General features: G+C 43.4%; 1 protein-coding gene across 3 annotated transcripts in view; it reads right to left on the reverse strand.

The window, feature by feature from the left end:
- The window catches only part of TBL1X (transducin beta like 1 X-linked), a 131,928-nt gene extending 107,893 nt beyond the window's left edge, over positions 1–24,035 (reverse strand). For all 3 annotated transcript variants that reach the window (XM_033147439.1, XM_033147440.1, XM_033147438.1), the window contains exon 1: positions 23,815–24,035. The gene's annotated coding sequence lies outside the window, so the exon portion shown is untranslated. The remainder of the gene's footprint in view (positions 1–23,814) is intronic.
- Positions 24,036–26,643: the final 2,608 nt, after the last annotated feature.

Raw genomic sequence — 26,643 nt, forward strand, 5'->3', positions numbered from 1 at the left:
CTGATTGACCAGTTTCTGCTGGCGTTCAGCAAAAGGAAGAGTGCTGTGGCACTGACGCGTTGCTTGTGGGCTTCCTATAGGCATCTGACTGGCCAGTGTAAGACTAGGATGCTGAGTGGCAAGGGAGGGAGGCTCTGGAAAAGGTGGCAAGTGTTGCATGCCAGTGCGATACAAGAGCAAGCTAAACAGGCCCTGAGAGGAGGAAACAATGGAAAAGGTGTGCTAGGTCTTTACCTAGGGGCCAGTCTTTACCTAGGGGCCAGTAAAGGGACCACTGAGCAGTCGTGTCCGACTCTGGGGTTGCGGTGCTCATCTCACGTTACTGGCTGAGGAAACTGGCATACAGCTTCCGGGTCATGTAGCCAGCATGACTAAGCCACTTCTGGCGAACCAGAGCAGCGCATGGAAACACCATTTACCTTCCCGCTGGAGCGGTACCTATTTATCTACTTGCACTGACGTGCTTTCGAACTGCTAGGTGGGCAGGAGCTGGGACCGAGCAACGTGAGCTCACCCCATCGCGGGGATTCGGACCACCAACCTTCTGATCAGCAAGCCCTAGGCTCAGTTGTTTAACTCACAGCGCCACCCACATCCCTAAAAGGTGTGCTAAGGCAGGCCAAAAAACAGTGGCGCATGTGCCATATTTTTATCTTAGACTGGCTTGGCCCATACAGCCAAGAAGATGCGCTGTGCTGTACTGTGCTGTGCTAAAGGGTGGGGCATCTGGCCCATAACATCCAACAATGTGTAATAATAATAATAATAATAATAATAATAATAATAATAATAATTATTATTATTATTATTATTATTATTATTATTATTATTATTATTTGTACCCTGCCCATCTGGCTGGATTTCCCCAGCCACTCTGGGCGGCTTCCAACAGAAATCAAATACAAAAATATCACACATTAAAAACTTCCCTAAAAAGGGCTGCCTTCAGGTTTTTTCTGAATGTCAGGTAGTTGTTTATTTCCTTGACCTGTGATGGGAGGGCGTTCCACAGGGCGGGCGCCACTACCGAGAAGGCCCTCTGCCTGGTTCCCTGTAGTTTTGCTTCTCGCAGTGAGGGAACCGACAGAAGGCCCTCGGCGTTGGATCTCAGTGTCCGGGCTGAATGATGGGGGTGGAGACGCTCCTTCAGGTATACAGGACCGAGGCCGTTTATGGCTTTAAAGGTCAGCACCAACACTTTGAATTGTGCTCGGAAACGTACTGGGAGCCAATGCAGATCTCTCAGGACCGGTGTTATGTGGTCCCGGCGGCCACTCCCAGTCACCAGTCTAGCTGCCGCATTCTGGATTAATTGCAGTTTCCGGGTCACCTTCAAAGGTAGCCCCACATAGAGTGCATTGCAGTAGTCCAAGCGGGAGATAACCAGAGCATGCACCACTTTGGTGAGACAGTCCGCGGGCAGGTAGGGTCTCAGCCTGCGTACCAGGTGGAGCTGGTAGACAGCTGCCCTGGATACAGAATTAACCTGCGCTTCCATGGACAGCTGTGAGTCCAAAATGACTCCCAGGCTGCGCACCTGGTCCTTCAGGGGCACAGTTACCCCATTCAGGACCAGGGAATCCTCCACACCTGCCCTCCTCCTGTCCCCCAAAAACAGTACTTCTGTCTTGTCAGGATTCAACCTCAATCTCAGCCTCAGGCTAAGCAGACAGCCTGAGGTGCACAGTCACCGCTGTGGACATGGGGGCAGGGGAGGGAAGGAGAAAATAGATAAGAAACAAAATCTCTTGTATCTTTTTATTTTTGGTACAGGGATCATTTCTATAAAAAATAACACCTGGGCTGGGTTGGATCCATAGTGCAAGGGGATGGAGGAGACTCGTCTGCTCTTAACATTCCCCCCCCCCCCCCGGATATAAATCATGCCTTACTCCCCATCACCACCACTACTTGATCCACTTACCAGCTGTGGAGCAAGTAACATCTGGAAAATGTCGAGAACGGGAAAGCTTTACTACCCCTTGCCCAAAATAAATCACATGTCTCACCAGCCCTGCTTTGTCACCACTTTAAGTGCATCTGCCTGGCTGGAATATGTCCTTGAGTTCTGATAATGCCTCTCACTTGCCCCATACACACACACAATTCTGTAGTTTCAAGAGGATAGAAGGACAGGGCACCTGGGTCATTTGGGCTCAGTTCTTTGGGCTGATGTGGGAAGAGATGAGCCCAGCAACATGGTTAGTTTCTCCTTCCTTCCTGCATCCCAAAGCAAAATGAAAAGTGGTAAAGATTTCTCTCTAGAGACTCTTAATTTCAGGGATGTGGATATGAGCCCCACATTGGGCGAAAGATTCCTGCACTGCAGGGGGTGGCACTAGATCAATGGTGTCCAAACTTTTAAGAGGGCCAGATTTGATGAAGCGAAGGGCTGTGAGGGCCAGCCAAAGGACCAACCATAGTTGTTGAGCTTTTTTAAGGATTGAACTGCTACAGGGGCAGGATGAAACCGACTGGCAGGCCGGATTAGGCCCCCGAAACGGACTACATCGTTCCGATGGTCCTTTCCAACACTACAATTCTGTGAGACTCCCTCCACACCTTTCCCCTTCCTTGCATTTTGTGGAAAGCTCAAACTTGCTAAGGTCACTCCCTCAACAAACCTCTCAATCCAAAAGTTCTAAGGCAGAAAAGAAAAGCATTCTGCATATACTCAAGTGCATATGCTCTTTAACTTTAATTCTATATATGCCCACTCAGAAGTAAATGTGCATATAGGACCCTGGAACAACGAAAACTCTGGAGAGCCCTGGCTTCAAAAATAAAGCCCTAAAACAACCGTTCTGTTCTTATTTAACTTATTTATTTTTAATAATTTATATACTGGCTATTTATGTATTATTTTTTTTTATAAGAATTTATTGGCATTTTTCTGTAACAAACATATACCCACACCCACACCTACAATTAAACAAATGCAAAACAGATAGAACAAATACATACAATGTCAAGCTTTCTTATTGCATCTTTCTAGAAAAAAAAATTTTTCTAATTCCATATCTTGACTTTTGACTTCCCCTGCCTTTTCACCTTCGAGTTTGTATCCTTGATCTATTTTATAACCATTTCTCCTACAAAAAAAAAAAAAAACATTAACTTCAATTGTGTAATTACATTCAATTATATCTTCAACATTAACTAAAAATGCATCATCAAAATAATACCTCACCATTTAATCTTCTAAATCCATAAACTTAATCCACTTAAATTCACTTTGCTTATACTCCACCTCATAGATCTTCGCAAATCATTCGCATCTAATCTATCTCTTCTATCCTTAAGGTTGCTGCTAGTAACATAAAAACTTGAAATATCTCCTTTCATGTTCAAATAAAAAATATAACAAAGTGTTGTTGACAGTATTCACCCTCCGATTTCAATTTACCATATCGGGCTGCTTACAATTTTACTTAATGCTTCACCCCACACCCCCTCTGTCCATTATTCTTCTCCTGATGGCATCGGCGCTGAACTTCCACATCTCTTCCCTCTCCAAGCGTCCACAGATCCAGGCACAGTCCAAACCTCTCCTTGCCGCGAGTTCAGAGGTGTCCCTCTCATCATCTCTCAGCTTCTTCGGTTCTTTGTAACATTCCTTTTCTTCTTGTAAATACCTTAATTCTATGTCCCTGGCCCCCGAGCTCACACCTCGGGGACTGGATATACGAAATCTTAACGTCGCCTTGGGGCTGCCACCCCCAAAAGGCGAATTTCTTCTCCGAAGTAGCTCATTCATTTCACTCCATCTTTGCATCCATCCTCTCAGCTCTTTGGCAAGGCTTTCTTCTAAAGTATCAAAAGTTTTGTAAGCCTCCTCTGTGGGCAATTGGTTCCATTTCAGACCCCCACACAAGACTTTGACTTTTCTATAAAGCAGTTCCACCTTCAAGGCAGTGAGTCTCTGTTCGTCCGTTAGTCCAGAGTTCAGTGCCAGTTCAAGGACGAAACCCAGCATACTGGCAGAGGAGGAGGAAGCGGGTGTCATATTTCTACTCCCCTCTTTGTTCATCGCCATTTTCCTGAGCTGGAGCGCAAATACCGCAACTTTAAAAAGAGATATTTTCCTCTAGTTAACTTCCCAAAAGAAAAGTTTGCCAGTGTCCTGTGTCAATTTTAAATACATTGTAACCAGTTCTGTAGCAGCAATCACTCAAATTGGTTAGATTCTTGAGCTCGAAGGGAGGGAGGGCAGGCTGCCATTCTCCTTCCCCCCGGATCGTTCCAAAAGCACGATTTCTAATCAAATTCTTTACTCACGACCACCGGGTTCTTTTAGCTCCGTTCTTCACAGGTAGAACTTGGACGCTCACCGCGGGCTCTGTCGCCGCATTTGCATCCCGGTTGGGGCATGTCCCCGAAGCCCGGCTCTGTTTGCCCTTCACCCCCACTCCCCCTTTACAGGGGGGGCAAGGGAAGGGTTCAGAGCCTCCGCGGGCGCAGCCGGGGAGCCCAGGGTGCGGGACGCTCTTCCCGCACCCCAACCGGAGCCGCGCGCTGCGGTAGCGCGGCTCCTAACCCCCAGGATGGACAAGGCGCTTCGGACCCGAAGCAGCCTTCGACCACCCGGCGATGGCGTCGCCGCCGGAAGTCTATTTATGTATTTTTTTTAAGTGGTATATAAGTTCTACTCAGGTGCTCTGCTCCAATCAGTAACTGAGGAAGGCTTGTTTCCTCCCTATCTCCCTCATGCTATCAGCTATCAGGGTGCAGTTACAGTGGATGCTTCGGTTGCGAATGTGATCCGTGCGGGGGGGGGGGGGACATTCGCAATCCACAGCACCACGTCTCCGCACATGCGGGTCACGATTTGGCGCTTCTGGGCATGTGCAAAGTGTGATTTAGTGTTTTTGTGCATGTGTTCCGGTACTTCCGGGTTTGGCACGGTGCGCAACCTGAAATCACAGAACCTGAAGCGGCCATAACCCGAGGTATGACTGTATTACTTTTTAAGTGTGTGAGATACTAACTCCTGATTGACTTGTCACTCTGTTAAGTTTAGAACACATTCATACCCGTAAAAGCAGCACACACAAACAAAAATCACCCAATGCAAAGAACAGCATGAGATAGATATGCTGCTGTTCACTTGGAACAACCAAATTCATTACTGCCAGTACTGAAAACTGAGAGGCACAATAAGCTCTGAACACCCACTTACCTATCTGTAAGATTCTAAAATTTGCACTCCTTTAACATCTCATTAATAACATCTTTGTTATTCTGGAAGCCTCCTGGGGATTTTAGAGGACTAAACTGCAATAAACCCAAGGTACATAAATGAAACCTATTAAGGCCTTCTCAGTCAATAAAAGCTAATTGGATCAAACAATAGCAATGAACCGCAGATAACCTTTACTTGTGAATAGCAGAGGTCATCATGGGACATGCTAACCAAACCATTGTAGGAGGGATGCAGTTTTGTACTTTCCCCAAAAGACAGAAGGCAGCAGAATGTCATATAACCACATGGCTGAAGGCAGAAATTCAACCTTAGTATCTGGTGCTAGCAGCATTAGCCCACTCACTGACCTCTTTAGAGCAATTCCAAAGTCAATCAGCGAGTTTAGGTGTGAGCACAAGATTTATAAATATTTCTACATCTAACAAAACTACAACATCAATGGGAAGCTGTGAAAAGCACCTTTCGGCAAAAGTCAGGTGGGTGGTGGAACCATAATCATAATCATAATTTGTGTATATGCCTCCTATCTGACTGGGCTGCCAGTCAGATATGATTTCAGATGGTCAATTTGATGTGAATTTTACCTTATTTCCCTATGGCACAGTTCATCAGTAGGATAGATGAGCAACATACCAACTGCAATTATTGTTAAAATCTTTGCTTAAGCAGCAGGAAGCCTTTACTTTCCAGCCCCACACTTTTGAAAACAATTCAACAGCTGGAAGGCCACCCCTTCAATTAAGACACTGACTTTCAAAAAAATATTCTAGGACTGTTGTGGTTCCTAGAAGTCTACTGTTTGTATCTCAATGAGAACATTAGGTGATCAGCTTTCTAAGCACTACCAGTGTACAGTACAGTGTCTGGTTATGAACGCTTCTTGTTACGAACGCTTCAGGTTACGAGCTGAATGCGACCTTTGCCCCAGGATGCGAACGGATATCGTGCGCCAGAGGGGCATGCACAGCAGGAGGCCCCATTAGCGAAAGCATGTCTCACGATAAGAACGGTTTCAGCTTAAGAACGGAACTCCGGAACAAATTAAGTTCGTAACCAGAGGTACCACTGTACAGTCAAAGGACCGCACAGGGTGTGCTCCAGGACAAACTTACAGTTCACACTGACACCCAATAACTTGGGCCACATGAACCAATGGTAAAGACATTGTAGCAATTATGGAGCAATGGGATCAGCTAGGAAGTGCTCCCACTACATCTAATTCAAACTTCCTTCCATCTCTCTCTCTCTGATATTGAGCATTGAGGAAGCCAACTAAACAATTTGCGTCTTGGGAAACAGCAACATCTTCTGTTATCATGTTGTACTATCTTTATTTGGAGCAGGAGTCCTAGAACATGCTCTGCACTGCAATCAAGCTTCATGACAGACAAACTGACACAGAAACTGCCTTCCCTAAAAGGTAGAAATTTAGAATTTAAAACATTAAGACCATATGGAGTGCCAAGTTGTCAAAATACAAGCGCTTTGGTAATAAAATATTTTTACAAAATTAGCACCATCTAACAGATTAATTGATATATCCACTCTTTCCCCTTAAAATAGCTGCATGCTATCACGCTGGTTATTGGAAAGCATCAAACTTAAAAAGAAAAAAAGCAGTCCTTGCTGCAGAAACCACCATCTGTTGACAGTACTTTGTGCCTTGGTACCCATGGAGTAACAGGACAAAACCTAATTTATGAACACTCTGGAATGGCAGACAGCCCACAGATTCAAACTGGTGCTTTGCTAAGCAAAAAATACTGTAGCTCTGTTCTCTGTTAGACAGTCTCATAACACAATAACCTAATAGTGCATCCTATGCATGCTTATTCAGAAGTAAGCCCCACTGAGTTCTAACCCCCAGGTTAGAGTGTAAGAAGAGCTGGATTAGGTCAATGGCCCATCTAGCGCAGCATTCTGTTCTCACAGTCGCCGACCGAATTGCCAACAGGAAGCCTGCAGGCAGGACCTGAGTGACACTCTCTCCATTTGCAGTTTCCAGCAACTGGCACAACTTCCCATTGTCATTAGGCAGGTGCCTTCCTGTACTCCTCTCGACCCCTGCTAAAACCTTTTCTGTGTAGCCAAGCCTACTTAAGACGTGCGAAGTGTATTTTAATCTGTGATTTTAGCTTAAAACGTATACTTTCAACTGCAGGTTTTATTCACTTTGCCCTTTTATAAACTAGTTGTTAAAATTGATCATTACTCACAATTTTAGCATACATTTTCTGAACTTTGTAAGTCAATTAGTGGGTTTGTTTAGTTAAGCAGCGTACAATTTTCGTCAAATAAATAAATTTAGAGGCATGTTGCCTTTTTCATATGAATGGGTTATTTGATATTTCTCGTTATGTGTGGGTTCACATAAGACGTAATCTGTAAGATTTTAAAGCAGGAAGATGGCCAAACACAGATACACAGAGATGGAGATATGAAACTGGCATGGCTATATCTTATTCTTGGACTGGAAGCTTGTGTACAAATGTCAGCAGGAACAGCCTAATGTTATCTTCTATGGAGTACCACCTCCTTGCCTGCAACAAAAAGGTAAAGGGCCCCTGACCATCAGGTCCAGTCGTGTCCGACTCTGGGGTTGCGGCGCTCATCTCGCTCTATAGGCCGAGGGAGCTGGCGTTTGTCCGCAGACAGCTTCTGGGTCATGTGGCCAGCATGACAAAGCCACTTCTGGCGAACCGGAGCAGCGCACGGAAACGCCGTTTACCTTCCCGCTGGAGCGGTACCTATTTATCTATTTGCACTTTGATTTGCTTTTGAACTGCTAGGTGGGCAGGAGCTGGGACCGAGCGACGGGACCTCACCCCGTGGCAGGGATTTGAACCGCCGACCTTCTGATCAGCAAGCCCTAGGCTCTGTGGTTTAACCCACAACGCCACCTGGGTCTCTGCCTGCAACAAAGGGTTATCTAAACTGGAAAATGTAAAAAAGAAAGAAAGAAATGCAGATGGCCTAAGCCTGTAATTTTATACAGAAGTGGTGGAGAAACTCCCACCAACTTTAAATACATTCCTTGTTCTTCCTTTGTAGCTCTGGCTTTTCCTTGCCTTCAAGCTGGGAATGCAAAGGAAAATTTGCACATTGCAGACTCAAGCCATGTCTGCAAAGGGAGATTCCTCATTTGTAGAAACAGCTTGAGTTTAAGTTGTGGCTGCAAAAGAGGAACCTGCTGAAGTGAACCGTGAGAGGTGGGACAGTTCCCCACCGGATATATGCATTTTCTTGGAAACAAGTGTCCCCAATCTCAGTGGGACCTGCTTCTGAGCAAACCTGCACAAGACTGCATCACCAATACTAGCAGTCATTTAAAACTGTCACTTTAATAATGGCTCTTTTCAAGCTCTGGCGAGAACATAATTTTCATAGACATACAGATTTGTTCAAATCAAATTTGGGCATTAAAAATATTGAACAAGAATTAGATAATCACTCAGCACCTTGGTTTCAAAACTTGTAACTTTTGTATGGCTGTTGGTTTCTGTGCCAAAAAAAATACTTTGCATCAAAAATTTATTAAGCTTTGGGATTTCCACTATAAAATGGATCAAACGGAAATTATGTGAATATATAGGAACAAGATCTTAGTACAGCCATTCATTTTTATTTCTGGGAATATATTTGTAATAATAATCTTAATATTATTATTATGTACCAACATGAGAGAAACCCATTTCAATTTAATCACCACATGATATATTGTCTCAAGAAATTACATGAAATAAGTAACTGTGTACAGCACTTTGTGCTGGAAATATTAAAAAAGAACCTATTTTCCCCCAGATGTGATTTACTTGTCCAACTGCAGCAAAATTTTGGACTAGCATCCATAAAACTACTAAGGAAAGTACAGTACTAGCTTACTGAAGCTCCATTACTTATACCGTATTTTAAAGGCTATTTATTATTTTATTTAATGCATTTACATCCTGCCTTTGAAGATTAAACTTTCACAAGCCAACTTAAGAGTAATAAATATGGTTTATTAAACAAGGCATTAAAAACAAAACCAGTAATTAAAATAGCAAAAACTAAAACATGAAAACAAATAAGATGAACAATAAGAAGCTGAGCAAATTAACAATATTTTAAAGAACAACCGTTTCAGTGTATCTGAAGAAGTGTGCATGCATACGAAAGCTCATACCAAGAACAAACTTAGTTGGTCTCTAAGGTGCTACTGGAAAGAATTTCTTATTTTATTTTGTTTTGACTATGGCAGACCAACACGGCTACCCACCTCTAACTGTTAAAGAACAGCCGACTGTCTTGCAACATCATAAAATATATTACGACATAAGATTTCGCGGACTACCAAAAGACTTTTTGTTGATTTTGCTGCAAGAATCTAACAGACCTACTGCTCGGGGAAATAATGTTAAACTCCAATTAAAAGCCACCAATGAGAGGGACATACAGTACAAGCCTTCTGGGGATTCCAAAGATGTGGCTCCACTACCAAAAAACCCTCTGCCCCAGGTATGCTTCTTGGGAGTGGGCCAGAGAGCAAGACCTTCAAGGCTGTTCTCAGAGCAGGCTCATGAAGATCGAGGTGACCCTTGTGCCCTGGTCCCAAACCATTCAGGATTTTAAAAGCCAAAAACAGCACTTTAAATTGAGCCCATAAATAAATGGCTAACCATTGCAACTGGTAAAGAATTGGTGCAACAGTGATTTGAATGCCTGGCCTCAAGCATCCTGGCAGCTGCACTCTGTATCAGTTCAAGTTTCTAAACTGTCTTTCATAAAGGGGGGGGGGCTCCACACAGACAACAGTTCAGAAATTTGGTCTGGAGGTAACCAGGATATGTAACTGAAAACAGACCACAGCTGGCAAACCACCAACTTTTTAACTATATATAATAATCACCACTAAGGCAAGTCATTACTGTAAAATTAAAAAGTGATATTAAAACTTAAGAAGAAAGGCAAAACTGCAATGGCTTTCTCCAGCCTGGGCTTCCTTTATTAATTACCAGTCAATTAATGCTCTGAACTCTACAAACCTGTCAGTTTCAATTATGGTTTTGCATATTCAATGGCTCTCCCATTGTTCTTCCCTTTTGGGATTCTGTATATTTGTATGTACAATGCACTGCACTTTGGCTGATGGTTAGAACACATGTGCTAAAGGAGAATAAGCATAGTCAATAAAAATGTAATAGAAAAACATTAACTGGTCTGTAAGCAGCTGCTAAGCATATCTCTCTGTGTGTGTGTGTATTGGGTTTGTGTTAAGTGTGTTTAAAACAAAACATTGTTAATATTAACCACAGATTGTTGGTTTGGATGACATCGCATGCTGCTGCTAAGAAAAACCAGAAGCAAAAGCTTCTAAACACAACTACAGTGGTGCCCCGCTAGACGAAAATAATTCGTCCCGCGAAAATTTTCGTCTAGCGGGGTTTTCGTCTTGCGGAGCGGCAATGGGAGCCGCGCTCCGCAAAACGAAAAAAAAAATTTTTTTCGTCTTCCGAGGCAGCCCCATAGACTTTTTCGTCTAGCGGGGCAGCCTCCCGCTAGACGAATGCTTTCGTCTAGCGAGTTTTTCGTCTAGCGAAGCATTCGTCTAGCGGGGTACCACTGTATAGAGGAGAGAAGGAGGAAGAAGAAAAAGAAGAGAAGAGTTTGGATTTGATATCCCACTTTATCGCTACCCGAAGGAGTCTCAAAGCAGCTAACATTCTCCTTTCCCTTCCTTCCTCCCCCACAAACACTCTGTGAGGTGAGTGGGGCTGAGAGACTAGCCCAAGGTCACCCAGCAGCTTCATGTGGAGGAGCGGAGACGCGAACCCAGTTCACCAGATTACGAGTCCACCGCTCTTAACCACTACACCACACATGCTGCAGCTCATTCTCATCATGCTTAACTATGGTTTAGTGTGACAAATGAACCAGGCAATTTTAAAAATAATTGTTATTACATATTCATATGACCTGAAACCACAATTTATATGATGATTTATAAAGGACAGAGATAACTGCAAACCCATGTCTGTATAGCCCAATTCACTCTAAGCTCTCTTGCTCTCTGTGTCTTTGTGTTTACATACACACACAAATAGTGCAAATAAAATACAAACAAGCAGTTTTCCCCCTCTGCTGCTTCTGGTTTCACTCTTTATTCGGAAAGGTGACATAATGTGGAGAGTTTTATTCTAACTTCCGCTTTGTACTAGTTTTCTGCAGACAAGGAATTCTACATGCAGGGAGCGTTCTAACATATAGTACAGCCTTCTACAAGTTTATTTATTTTTCTGAATGCGTAGAGGCATTCTACAAGGGTTATTCACACCCCATCCGGAAAGCCTAAAATCAGAGGCAAAATTAATGGTGCTAATTAAACTCAAGCATGGGGTAAGGGCTTGGGTGTTTGTTTACATATATTATTTTGCATTCATTTTTCATTTACTAAACTAAGAGGTAACACTAATCAACACTTATCTTAAAAGGCTTCCCAAACATTAATTAATTCTCTTAGTACTCGGGTAAGAAAGGTGAATAGGAAAGTAATTTAAATGCCTTTATAATTGCCAAGTTGTGAAAGCTAGCACCCTACTAATCACCTTGTTAAGATTATATGGTTCCTTTCCCACTCTTTTACATGGAGCTATTGAAATTGAATTCAGTGAAGAGAGATGTTTTAACTCTGTAGTAGTGTGAAATTATTAGCAAGCCCCATAACTGCCTTGCTTTAATAAGTGTGCAGGCTGGATGGCAGGCCCCATGGCTCAGGGACAAAGCGTGTAATAAGTCCTTCATTCAATCCCTGCCATCTCAAGTAGACAGAAAAACTTTTGAATGAGACACTGGAGCTGCTGCCCACTGGTGTATATAATATTTGGGATGAACCAATTGTCTGCCATATTCATGTCTCTCTCCAATGCAGATATGGATCCACCCCATCCTAAATGCAGATATTCTCCCCCCCCAACACACCTCTTTTTGTACTTGTAGTGCTCAGCTTCCCACTACTGTAATTCTTACATGTTCACAACCTAAAGGTCATCTTGTACAAAGATGCAAAACACCTTCCGTCATCTGGTGGGATTTTGTTTCTCATGCTTCAGATTTAGATGTCCAATATTTACCATCCACAGCAGCTCTGGAAATATGGGTGTCTTGGTTTATATTGGTGCGTTACCACTTCTTTCCTTTTCATTTTGCATATGGTACGATGGGATAGCCTGTACATTTGGGTTGTCAAAATAAAATTAAAGAAAATGCAAATATTGTAACAATAATGTGGGCAGCTTCGCGCGCCTCCCCCCCCTTGTTGTTCACACTCTGCCAACACTCAACACTCATTGAAATTACGTTAGGGAGACTTTTTGGGGATGGGTAGGTAGATTAATACTTGCAATTAAAATGCTGGTATTAATGCAAGTCAAGACTGCACGGATAGCAGTCATACATGTATCTCACCCCTGAAACAAAATCAAGCCAAAGCCAACTGGAAAGTAGGAAGGAGGCCAACAAATGACTAAGGTACAAAGCAGCTGCCAAACTGGCAATAAAATTAGTATATCTTTATAATAAACAACTGAGGCCCATGTTTTCACCTCAAAAACAAAATCCGCTGTGTACATTTCACTGTACACCATGAAGCTTATTGCTTTTGGCAGGACTTTGTGAATCAATGTGCTGTAGGCTACTGGAATGTGTTAAAATCAGCATAAACTCATCACAGTGCTTTTCCAAGCACAAATCTTATGTAAGAGTTGTACTTGCGCTAATCAAGATAGCACAATAGCCCTCTTTCATAAGTGGCATCACAGTGCAAAATTATTCATTTCCCAAATGCTGAGCTGTAAAATACTTGGGTTTTTTTATGGTGAACTACACAATGTAATACTCCACAGAGTGATGTTCTGTGGGGCAGGATTAATGAACTGCTGATAAGGCTGGATTACAAAAAAGGAACAGGAGTCCATAAGTAAAAAAAAAAAAATCCCCTGCAATTTGCTTCATTTCCTTTCTAAACAAAAACAAAATTAAATTTTCCTTTCAATAAAAAAACAGAAATGTTGTGTTGTGCTGTATACTGCTTCCTGTTTCATAGGTCATTAATAGGTCTTCCTCCCACATAAATTAGCATTTGATATACCCTTTTGCAGGCTTAGACTGCTAGTGTACCCTGGGGATAGCAAATGGAACTTATGTGTAGCTGCAAAACTTTTTGAAGATTTACTTTTGAAATCACTTCTTCTCATAGAATCAATGTCAAATTTTAATTAACATGCCCATTAAATGAGAGGATTAAAGTACACTGGTCTGTTTATCAAGATCAGTTGACTAATCACTCAATGTGAGTCAATTACTTTGGCCACCAGCATACGTTAGGACTCACACAGTAAACTGGGTAATTGTTAATTTTACATACATTAATTTAATTCTGCACAAACGCTAAGTATTTGTTGCTTAACACTGAGGCCAAGCAAAGAAGAAATGGCCCAGGTCAGGTAGTTATTAAGGTGCCGTTTGCACATTTACAATGACAATTATGTCTTAATTTATCAAAAGTACTGTAGCAGGAGCATACTCCCATCTCCTATCGGGATCTCAGCTCTGCATCAGGACAGAGCTATGTATACAAGACAGAATTCTCATAAGTTTTCATACAGCCCTTTTCTACCTTCTGGCTCAGCAAAGCACACAGTGACATTAGCCTGGTCACTTCCTGGAACGGAAGATGTCTGCAGCTCCAATGGAAGGACCTGGCACACCAAAACCTTCCAAAGACCAACAGCTACCTTCAACATTCAGAGCACAATGTTTTGGGATCCTGGGCCTCAAGGAAACTTCAAGTCTGGGACACAGCCAGGCAAGCCACCGTGTATGGTGCGTTCTCAGATTTCAATATGGAAGAGCCTTTCATTCCAGGTAATGAGTGGTTGCATTGTCCTATGCTCCACAGAAGCATGCCTTGCCAAAACCTGGGGAAGGGGGATATATAATACCACATGGAGCATGCCTTAGTTCTGTAGCTTCCAGGAGTGAGCATGAATGCTATGGAGCTGTAGCTAAATGGGAATGCTTTGAGCACTGTTCTCCTTGTTTGCTTAGCTTCCTTGAAAAATATTCCTTGCTACTCAAAGGGTCAGCTTCAGACCTAAATGGACCCTCAGAAACCTGCCTGCTGCTGGGCCCCTCTCCTACCTCAGTGAGGCTCTGAGTGTAAGCATTTTTGGTAGTGGCAGAGGTGCATGTACCTTTTAATTCTCCTAAATGTCTTGGAGCGGGACATCAGAATGGCTACTGCATACAGTTGCCCAAGGATGAAAAGTGTGGAAAGAGAACTCCAGAGAACTTGTTTTACTATCCAAAGCCTGAGTCTAATCTAGTTAAGAGTACATGGTAGGACCTGAACACTGTTCACAGGTGGACAAACTAACAAAGTCTGCAGGTGTACATGGTCAACTGAAGTTACTTCAGAGGGGACAAGGCAGCCTATCTACTGTAGGCCTTCAGAAGCATAGTGGAGGGCACAAAGGGATGGGGAGACAATGTCTTCGAGCCTAAAATGGCGAAAGAAATGTTTCCAGTTCCCTTCTTCCCCTCAGCTACCTGCAGAGCTAGAAATTAACCAGGCACCAGGTATGTTTTGCAATTGGGACGGGTCAAATTGCGACCACATGAATGCCAGTTTGGTGACTGGGGAAAGCAAAATGCCTTTTCGAGAATGATCTGAAACATTTTCCTTGAAGCTTGAATTTGTTTTATCCTGGAATGTTTTATTGGATTTTTAATCGCTCTGAGATTTTTTTCTTTAAAGTATAAAGCGGTATACAAATGAAATAATAACAACACTAACAATAACAATACCCATTGCAGGAAAAGCACCTAGACATTCCATTGTGGCGACCGTAAGGTGCCATTTGGCGATTAGATTATATATCTTGAGTTTCTAACACTGAGTGCCTTTGCCTCCAAAGGCAGGTCTCTACAGAGGGTGCCCAAAACTGGATGTAATTCAGCTATCCTCTGGCACTCCTTGTTAAGGATATCTTCCTAAACCTCCAGAGAGGTTTATGGGGTGGATATGTGCAGGCAGTTGTACAGGAAAGACACAGGAAGCTTTTTTCCATGTACTTCCGTTAACTTTCCCTAGAATTCAAGGCTACATGTGAAAATGTTGTAATACTTATGAATTAAGCTTATTAGCCATTTCTCTATAATGTATAATCAGCATACAATAAGACAAAGAGTAACTAATCTATTATTGCTGCTGCTGCTGCTGTTTTGAGAATGGTCCCTACAGTATTCTAGGCAGCAGGGACAGCGAAGGGACAGAATGTCTCAGTGTGTTGTTATTTACTGGGGTTTAAGAGCAGTGACATTAGGAAATGAACCTCCACAATGGTTTTAAATGGCTATTTCTGCCCCAATTTCAAGACCAAGTGATTTCCAGCAGAGAGCTTGGCAGAGTCTGCAACATATTTCAGCTTCTTCGTTTTGGAATGAGCTGGCAGTGGCTGCCCAGGAAAGGGATTTTAAGGTTGTGGTGGGGAACAGCTGAATGAAATAATCACCAACCAAATGATGCGAAAAAAGGTAAATTCCATCCTGGAGTTTGCTATTGCAAATGAATTTGAAATAAAACTGGTTTATGAAACCTTATCAACACTTTTACCACTTCTTTCCTTTCCCAATGCCGCAGAAGACAGAATCGGGATTCAATATGACCTTAACAGATTGGGAGATTGTAGACCCTCTTTCACTCGATGTTTTTAAGCAGAGGTTGGGTAGCCATTAGCTGAGATTCCTGCATTGCAGGGGGTTGGAGTAGATGAACCTTAGACTTCCTTCCAACTCTACAATTCTATGAGCCTATGAACATTATTACCACACTCTACCCCAAACTACAGGGACACGGGTGGCGCTGTGGGTTAAACCACTGTGCCGCTTGGGCTTGCTGATCGAAAGGTCGGTAGTTCGAATCCCCGCAAGGGGGTGAGGTCCCGTTCCTCTGTCCCAGCTCCTGCCAACCTAGCAGTTTGAAAGCACACAGTGCAAGTAGATAAATAAGTACCACTCCAGCGGGAAGGTAAACAGCATTTCCGTGCGCTGCTCTGGTTTCGCCAGAAGCGGCTTAGTCATGCTGGCCAATTGACCCGGAAAAACTGTCTGCAGAAGCAGCAAACACCGGCTCCCTCGGCCTTTAAAGCAAGATGAGCGCCATAACCCCAGAGTCGTTCACAACTGGACTTAATTGTCAGGGATCCCTTTACCCCAAACTACTGTATTCCTTACAGCACAATTTCTGTGCTGTATAGTTCATGCATGTTGCTATGTGCCAGGGGTGAACTGAAACACTTTTTATTCCGTTTATTTTGGCTAAATATTAAGAAGTGTTCCAAAAATAATAATTCTTAGAGAAGTCAGATAAAGTTATAGACCAGTGGAAACAATCCCAGGCATGCTTGGAAGTAAACCCAACTGAACCCAGTAGGGTTTACTCCTGAGTGAACAGTATGGAACTACTATGAGGTTTTGCTGCTATATATTTTGATACTATACATTGCCCTTAAAATTTCTGTATTCTAAGGGGAATCAGTTAAAATACAGGGATGTCTAACATTCTCCCTTTGCAATATGCCATATAGTTTTTTTGCATTTTCAGGGTAACATAATTCAGTAGGTGACTTACAGTGGCCCTCAACAGAGCTTTATTTATACAGGAAGATTCTTCACTGTGTTCACTGTTTTATACAAATACCGTATAACAGTTATATAATAAGCAGTTCTGAGAGAGAGAGAGAGAGAGAGAGAGAGAGAGAATACACCACATCCCATAGTAATATTGACCCTTCCATATATTCCTCCCAAGAACTAAAACAAAAAAACATTTTGCAGAGCAGGCAATTATTACTAAGGGGGGGGGGGTGTAGTTCCACCACAACTGTTGTTGTTGTTCTTGTTCAACCAAGTTGTCCAAGTAGGCCATTTGATATAAACCTATAAATTGCACCCATGGGAATTGGGTTCTTACTGTAAGGAGGTCAGCTATTTCCTTCTAACTAAAAATAGGCAAGTGAAGGAAAGACACTCAATTTACTAGCTGAAAAATAGTTTACAAAATTACTTCCATCTTGCCTCATGATAAAAAATATGGAAAATATGAGACTGCTCACAAGAGTCAGAGGCAGATTTCTGCTCCCCCGTACTTCAAATAAGGCTGGAGCACAACCAGAATGTACATTAAAATAGTAATGAAAACTAAGAACAGCCAAAAAGTACAAGGGAAAATGCCAGAAAATGTATTCTTTTCCCAGGGAGAGTGGTCTTGGCAACAACAGAATTCCAATGCGGATTTTTACCACCACTCCCACAAAAATAGTGAGGCAATATGATGGGGAATTCGAATGAGTGGGCAAAAATGCGCCTTGTTCCATGTTTTATAACAATACTAGACAGAAGTTGCCACTCCAGATAGGATGGGCTACAAAATGTAGGTTGACCCCTTGTGGCAGGGTTGAGGAACCCGTGACCATCCAAATATTTCTGGGCTACAAATGCTGGTTGGGACTGATGAGAGTTGGGAGTCCGACAGTATTTGGGGACCCACAAGTTCCCCATCCCTGCTTTATGGGGTTCACTTCAGGTTGGCACATGAGTCTGCAAGTTTTGGAAAAGAAAGGTGGCAGAATCTCAGAGGTATGTGGATTGGTCAAACGAAAGATATCACTTGAAGCCAACACAGCAACGGAAATACAGTAATGTGGAAAACAACTGACATTTTTACATCTGAAGTACATGCAAGTGTGAAGAAAAGAGTCCAAATGGACAGTGCTCTCTAGACATTGGCTGAAAGCCACTGGTTTAAATATATACCGGTACTTTAGGACCCACCCTATTCTCTTGACAGTGATTTGTTTTAACCATTTTCAGTATTTTTTATTTGTTGTAACCCATCCTGGGACCTTCTGGGGGAAGGGTAAGCAAGAAATTAACAAACAACAACTACCCTGGCAGGAAGAAAAACTCATTGTGAGATTACAATGGGGAAAGCAGTGGACAGGGATGGTGGGCAAACATTCCCCCTGCCACCATGTCTCTGCCACAAATCATCTCCACTAGATACCACTTTGCAGAAAATAAATGGTGGCTGGTGGTTTGCAAACAGAAGTTACCCAGAGACATATCGTTCCAGCTTTAGAGAGCAAGTATGGCTGTGTTGTGTTTCCAGTCATAGAATCATAGAACTGTAGAGGATCATTTAGTCAAATCCTCTGCAATGCAGGAATATGCAGCTCTCCCATATGGGGATTGAACCTTCAACCTTGGCTTTATCAGCACCAGCCGCTCACCAACTGAGCTATCCAGTTCTCCTATACAGTGGTACCTCTGGTTACGAACGGGATCCGTTCTGGAGCCCCGTTCGTAACCTGAAAGGTCCGCAACCTGAAGCGCTTCTGCGCATGACGTCATTTTGCGCGTCTGCGCATGCATGAACCGCCAAACCCACAAGTAACCTGTTCCAGTACTTCCGGGTTTGGCAGGTTCGTAACCTGTGATGAACGCAACAAGCAGCGTTCCTAACACAAGGTACGACTGTAGTCAGAGCATCATTACTGTCTTAAACAGCTCCCACCACATTATTGCTATTCCTGACCATGTTATTTTGTTAAAATTTCCTACCATATAAAACAGCTAATGTCAGGGCCACAACAAAGCTTCCTTATCAGATTTTAGTGGGAGGAGAGTTCTATCCTGCATCTACCAGTATTTTACCCTTTCTGAAAAGGACCCTGAAGCCAACTGGAAGCCAACTGCTATCACACAAAAGGTCAAGTAAAAACCCTCCTTCCGTCAGGAGCCGGGCAATGCCATTTCAGAACCGCTTTCAAGGAAGCGCCACATAACATGCAGTGAAACAGGTAGTCCTAGAGGTTAACCAGGTGTAAATGATGGTAACAAGATCCTGTTCATAACGGATTCCTCCCGCCATGGCATCGAAAAACAAGTTTGGAGTCAGGTAAAGATCTTGATGGGGAATAAACACACCAAGTTCATTATCCTGTATAATTTATTCAGATTGTAGAAGACGGGTTATATTTATTATGCACTTAATTACCATCGCGACTGGATTTAAAAATAAAAATTCATATAAAGCTACGCAGTCCTGAGCCTTTGGGGTTTACTTGTAGAAGGAAACAAAAGCTCAGGAACACAGGCCCATTTCTCAAACATATACCAACCTTCTTGGTAGTGGCACCTGCCCTGTGGAACACCCTCCCACCAGATGTCAAAGAGAAAAACAACTACCAGACTTTTAGAAGACATCTGAAGGCAGCCCTGTTTAGGGAAGCTTTAAATGTTTAATAGACTATTGTATTTTAATATAATATTTTAATATTCTGTTGGAAGCCACCCAGAGTGGCTGGGGAAACCCAGCCAGATGGGCGGGGTATTAATAATAATAATAATAATAATAATAATAATAATAATAATAAATTATTCTTATAGTATAATTACAGGTGTAAGTAAAGCAGAACCCCAGAAACCCCCCCCCCATTATCCTCTGTGAACACGATTAACCCCTCTGTGATCTTGCACTGCGGAAAACCACAAACATATCCACATGTAATGGTCCAAATGCTATAAAAATGGAAAGCAAATATATTTATTACAGTAAGCAAGCATAGCATGTAAATGTTTCCTCAGAAACTACAATGAGTTTACACAAAGCAACCTAAGCCCTATTCAGGCATTCTTGATCCCTCAGAGGAGAAGAGAAAGCGAGGGCGAGAGTGTCAGTTCCACCAGCCCTGCCACCTGATTTTCTAGGGTTCTGAGTCACTCAGGAAATAAAGGCAAGATATATAAACGTAACAAAATAAACATAAACAAGAAAAACAAAAACGGTATGCATAGCTGAGGCTTCCTTCTTCAGAAGTTATACCTCCAGCACACAGAGGGCCACGGTGACCACGACAGGGCGCAGAGGTAGCTCGCCTCCACTCTTCCTCACAACATTGAGGGATTTTGATTTTGTCAGCCTGGATAGCTCAGTTTGTTATAGCATGGTGCTGAGAACGCCAAGGTTTGCAGTTTCGATCGCCATATGGGATGGCTGCATTGCAGGGGATTGGACTAGGGCCCAGGGGTCAGCGAACTTTTTCAGCAGGTCCCTCAGACCTTGTGGGGGGGGGGCTGGACTATATTTTGGAGGGGGGGAAATGAACGAATTCCTATGCCCCACAAATAACCCAGAGATGCATTTTAAATAAAAAGCACACATTCTACTTATGTAAAAACACGCTCATGTAAAAACATGTGGGCTGGATTTAGAAGGTGATTGGGCCAGATCCGGTCCCTGGGCCTTAGTTCGCCTACCCATGGACTAGGCAATCCTTATGGTCCCTTCCAACTCTATGATTCTCTAAACCGGGGACTATACAGCCAAGTGGAGAATGCCTTAGAACTCTATGGTCTCAGACATAACTTGTTCCGAGGGCACCAAGGGATTGCAATCCCAGCACAGCCCTTATTAACAACTTCAGTATTAAACTTGATTGGCTGCCACTATGATTTCCAGTGCCATGTTTATGGGATTTTCACCATAGAGATGACATTCTACTGGTAAATACGCCCATCCTTTTCTTATGAACTGGGCACTTGGGACTTCTCCACAGTTGCCACTGGTATTTTTTTTTAACTCTCCAGAGATAAGACAAGTACGTCCAAAGTTTAATGGAGCAGCATCAGCAAACTATTGTTTTAAATAAGTTCACCCTTTATTTAACTTTATTTAAAGTTCAAAGGGTGCTGGGCTAGATGAGCCCCAGGCCTAAACCTGCAGGCTCTTCTTGTGTTCTTAAGGATGTTAGCTTAGACCATGCAGTTCTTTTATTAAAATCTGTGCCAATTTAATGCTAAGAAAGATCCAACATGTTTTCAATATTAAAGTAGACTTGTTTTCCAAGAGTGATCCAATTTGTTTCACCATTCCACTCAAATTATCATGTGCACGATATATGTTCTCATAAGGTGGAAGGCCCTGAAACTTTGTGCAGTTCAATACAATGTTTGTTTACTTGGAAGCAAACAAGACTTATTTTATAGTGGAGGGGTGGGGAACCTGTTGCCCTCTAGATATTGCTGAACTCCAATTCCCATAAGTCCCAGCCTGATAACCAATGGTCAAGGATCATGGGAGTTCCAGTTCAGCAACGTTTGGAGGGCCACAGGTTTCCCATCCCTGCTCTAGCTGAGTGAGTTGAGGATCACAATCTTTGACAATAGATTAAAAAAAAAAAGATTCACAGTATACTTGGGTACCTCTATTCATGTATACTTGGAAATAAGTCCCATCGAATTTAATGGAGCTTGTTCTCAAGCAAATGTGCACAGGATTGCTTTCTGAGGGATACACTGGAGGTAGCAATGAGCTAAACTGACAGCTATATGGTACTATTTGATTTAAAATGTTTATGGAATCATAGTATTGCTTACATACTCTGCAGTGACAAATGAAAACAAGCTCTCTTCAGCCACAGATAATCATTCAGACAAACCCAAGGTTAAAATGATACGAGACTATAAACAGTATCATTGCAGCAGCTTGGGTAAGTGAGTGGCATTTGACCAAGCCATTCACACAAAGCTCTAGTAGTGACCCAAAATAGCTATCAAGAAGCTGAGGCTAGGAGACCACTGAGATTCACTAAACATGTAAACAAACCTCCTGCACACTGGCTGTTTTGGAAAAACCAGCAAGTTAATAACCTCAGATTTTCCTGTATGTATTGCATAATCGAGGCGATGGGTCTTGGGACACACACTGTTTTGGATCACAAAAAGATAGATTAGAATTCCATTTTGAAAAAATGGTTGAGAGTCTCCTTAGGTGTGGGCTAAAGGAGGGGTGTAAATCCACCATGTGCAGTCATGTGGCAAGAAAGGTTTAATGCATTAACCTTGTCTCTGCTGTAGGAAAACACTTGGTTTAAGGTTAACTAATAAATGGGTCAAGGTAGGAAAGATGTGGCCTTAAATCTGGCACAGAAATAGTTCTGCATGCATGACTTACTTTCTGTTTTTTCTTACTGGAACAGCATAGGTAGCATTTAAGAACATTATAAAGCGAAAATGCCACATACAAATCCCATTTCGCCCTCAGTATTTATTCTCACAACCATCTGGCACCAAAACAACCTTTCATCTGGCTGTTTTCTTATTGGCTTTTAGGGCAGAAGGCTCTTTATCTTGTGAATTTGTAAAACCAATGTACAAGCAAATATATTGTAGGAGTAGCTTCTAAAACACTTGTTTGAATATGCTATGCTCTTTGAGAGGATTATATATGTATACAGATACGGATATACACACAACACACACATACATATGCAACAGTCTTGCAGCTGTACATCTTAAAGAAAACTTTTGAGAAGGTGGGGGAGGGGTGTGCCATGCATTTATGTGTCTTGAGAACCCAGTATGTAATTAAGTAGGCCAAGGGGTCATTAGCTGAGCACCACTCTGCGACAACAATTTAGCCTCACACCCAATTAAAATCAAAATATTAGGTCAGCAGCTTAGATAAAAGAATAAAACACAGTTTGTGCGTATGTAGACAAGATTAAAAGGAGGGCATAGCAAATGGTGCTGGTAACATTAGCTAGACAGGGGCAATTATAAAAAGGGAACACTCCTTGGATGCAACAGGTTGCCTTTAAAACATCCACAAACATGTTAACACAATGCATCCTGAATATTCCCCCTTACTGATCAAAGCATCCAGGTTATGGACACTACCCAAATCAAAGGAGAGAGCAGATCCCCTTTGCTGGATCAAACCTGCCCCCCCCCCCACTCCACACAGCAATGAACTCCACAGCTTGCTGATTCAAGCCCTGGAGATGAATGGGATTCCCTTCCCCCACGCCGAGGCTTATGCAAACTCCTATCTACACCATTTTACAGTGGGGAGATCTCACGTCCCCCTCCCCCCACCCACCCAACTTAAAAGGCACACACAGCACACCCAACACCCAAGTTTTTGCCCATCCCTCTCAACAACAACACCCCCAGATCGTCTGAGACACCCCCCTTCCCCCACACACGGCAGGATAAAGGCGAGAGACCAGCGAAAGCGAAGACGGGCGCCTCTCTCTCTCCTTCCCCTCCCCCACCGCAGCCAATACTTTTCGACAAATCGATCCATTCGGAGTCCAAAACAGAGCCAGGAGCCTCTTTTTCGAAAACAACAAACCGTTCGGGGACTTAAAAACACACACACACACACCACCAACCAAGTGACCCTGGGGTGAGGGGAAGGGGGTGCCAAGAAACACACACACAGCACGAAAAAACTAAAAAAAAAAACAAATAAAAGAGGGGGAGGGAACCCAGACACCTCTATATGAGGCGCAAACACACCACAACAATAACAACAACAACAACAACCACCCTCCCACGGGCAACAATGCTGCAAAGGGTGGGGGGAGGGGTGGAAGCACGAGGAAGTTGGTAGCCACGCTAGGAAACATGGCAAACAGGCGCCGAGGTGCACATATAGATATATATATATATAGACACACACATACACACGAGAGAAGCCCCCCGCCCCCCCCCGGCAGCCAACTCACCTCGGTGGGCGCGCGCCGAAGGCCCCGCTCGCGCTCCGGGCAGCAACAGCGGGGAAGCCTCAACTTCTGCAAAAGCACACATAAGGCGGGCGGACTTCCTCTCTCACTTGCACTCCATGGTGGCGACGGCGGCGGCGGCGGCAGGACTGGCACTCCTCTCCGGCTCTGCCCAGGTCCCGAAAGCGTGCAGGCCGACGACGACGGCAAAGCTCCGGCAGCCCTCGCGCGCCCGGCTCTCCCTGCTGCTGCTGCTGCTGCTCCACATATACACACGCGCGCGCGCACACACACAATACACACACACACACACACAACCGGGCAGCGGGGCCCCAGAGGAAGTTCCCGGGGAGGGAGTGGGGCGAGGGCAATGGAAAGTTTTTTTTTTTTTGGGTGCGGAATGGCGGTCAGGAGGTGCTGCTGCTGCTGCCGCCGCCGCTCGCTACTTCATAAGCAGTTGTAGGGCGCTTGGGGTGGTGGGTGGGTGGGTGTGGGTGTAAGTCCTAGGAGAGTCTTCCTCCCCAGGCACACACACACAGGGAGGCGAAGCAGACAAACACATGCGGGGGGGGGGGGAGCGCTTCGAGACAGCTCCTGGAGTGGGGTGGGTAGGTGGGGAAGATCCGCATTTGGATCTTAACGCATGGATGTGTTTGTTTGTGTGCCTAAATTTCTGCTCAGTCTTAAGTGATTTGCAAACCTCCCCTCGGAGAGAACACCGATACCTACCTCCAAACATCCAACCAATGCGAGCCCCCTTCCCCCCCCCCGCCCTGGGATGCTTGTGTGTCCCGAAGTAACTCCTTAGTCACTTGGAGGGGATTATTGAAAAGGTTGTTTTGTTCCCCCGAAAACAAAACACACAGCAACACCCGCCCCTCCCCCGCTCCGGCATTCGACTGAAATGTTAACCCCCTGGAGTCAGCAAAAAATGGACCAAAGGTAGGAAATAAAGAAAGCCTACGTTTGCTTCGTGGCTGTATCCCTGTCAATTGTGTCCCCCCCCCCCGTCAACATTATTTTCACTGCGATCTGTTCATAGGGGGAGGGGTGGAAAGGATCATGCTGCTAATGGAATTGGAACAGTTCACCAGGTTTTTAACTCGACGAACAACTAAATTTAGCATCTACTTTCCGTCATTTACATAACTGCAAATAAGTAATGCACAAGACTCCCCTTTAAGCTGCCAGACGGATCCACTCTTTTTATTTATTTCTAGTTTCTCCCCCCCTTTTTTGTAAAATTATTTCCTCTTTGCTGAGCCACAAAGTCCCGCACCGATTTTGTCTCATTTTAAATGTCACCTAGCAATGGAAATCGGAACACAATGAATGATTTTGCAAATTAAATATTATATAATTGGGAGTTCACCTAATAAAGACAAGAAACAACACGTAATATATTCCCTATATACTTACTGAGTGATTTAAAACCACTGCTTCTATGCAATCATTATACCACATTAAAATATAGACTTACACCGTCTCCATAATTGTGATTCAGCAGAATAGGTTTTATTATATATGAGTTGCCATTCAGCCCTTAAAGCAGATGTTGATGTTCTTTTGTATTAAATTAGCCCCCCATTCCTTATTTTTCTCTAGGCTCCTACAGCTTCATACTGAGCTATAACATTCAATCCGAAGGGGGTGGAAAAGGGAGCAGTACAAAAAGCAATGCAAGTAAATGATGCAACATTGCCCTGGTTACATGTGCCTCCCATCCCCCAACCTCTTACTGGCGAGAGTGCTCTGTTTTTTCCGCCTGCAGGGTCACATTGTGGCTGATTGATTCTCCTTTCGCCTTGCTCAGTCATTCAGATTTGGAAAGTAAATAACAAGTTGACATCATTACAGCTCTCTGCATTACTGTGACACATTCTTCTGCTACCACACACTCTAGATTAGCTGCGCAGAGGTGGGGAAAACCCCTCATTGCTTTAAACGTGGGATTTGTTGATTACTGTGGGAAGGCAAAGAAATTCAAAAACACTGTTAGGTTCAGAAGTGAATATTAATATATGGCTGGCGTGTGTAGATTAATGTGGGGGGAATAAGGAAGGGAGGGCTAATTTTAAGGAGCTAGTATGATGACACAGTTGTTAGAGTGTCAGGCTAGTCATACATTAACTTTACTGGGTCACCATGGACTGCTCACTATTTCTCAGCCTAACCTACCTCACTGGGTTGTTGTGAGGATAAACCGGGAAAGCATGCAGAAGCACTTATGTCACCTTGAGCTCCTTGATGGAAAGGTGAGATATAAGTGTAACGATAAAATAAATGCTGTGAGTTTCATTCACATTTACTTGGAGGCAAGTCCCATTGCTTTCAGTGGAATTTGCTTCCAAATAAGTGTGCATAACCTTACTGATATGCAGCTCAGGCAAATATTAACCATGTATCAATATTAGCATGTGTCTTAGGTGTGATGAAAGCTCCCATATGGAACAGCCCCCTGGCTGTAGCTTTATGAACAAAATAATATACCGTACATGCAGATGGGATCATCACACAGTTCCCTAATGGCAATTTGTATAAGCTCCGTGTATTTTAAAGGAAGTGCTCTCACTGATCACCTATCAGGTGATAAATGGTCCCTCTGGCACAAATGTTTATTTCTCTGCATGGCAGGAAGAGCAGTATTACTCCAGGCAGATCCACACCATACATTTGATTTAGCATGTAAAATCTGATATTTTTAAAAACACAATGCATATAATACTACTGCCATTTCATAGCAGCTAGCGTCGCATTCACATAAATCAGGGGTGACTAACCTGCAGCCCAGGGATCTGATCTACCCCCTCCCCAATAATATTTCTATTGCCT

The sequence above is a fragment of the Lacerta agilis genome, chromosome 4 (assembly GCF_009819535.1).
Source record: "Lacerta agilis isolate rLacAgi1 chromosome 4, rLacAgi1.pri, whole genome shotgun sequence".
Classification (NCBI taxonomy): domain Eukaryota; kingdom Metazoa; phylum Chordata; class Lepidosauria; order Squamata; family Lacertidae; genus Lacerta; species Lacerta agilis.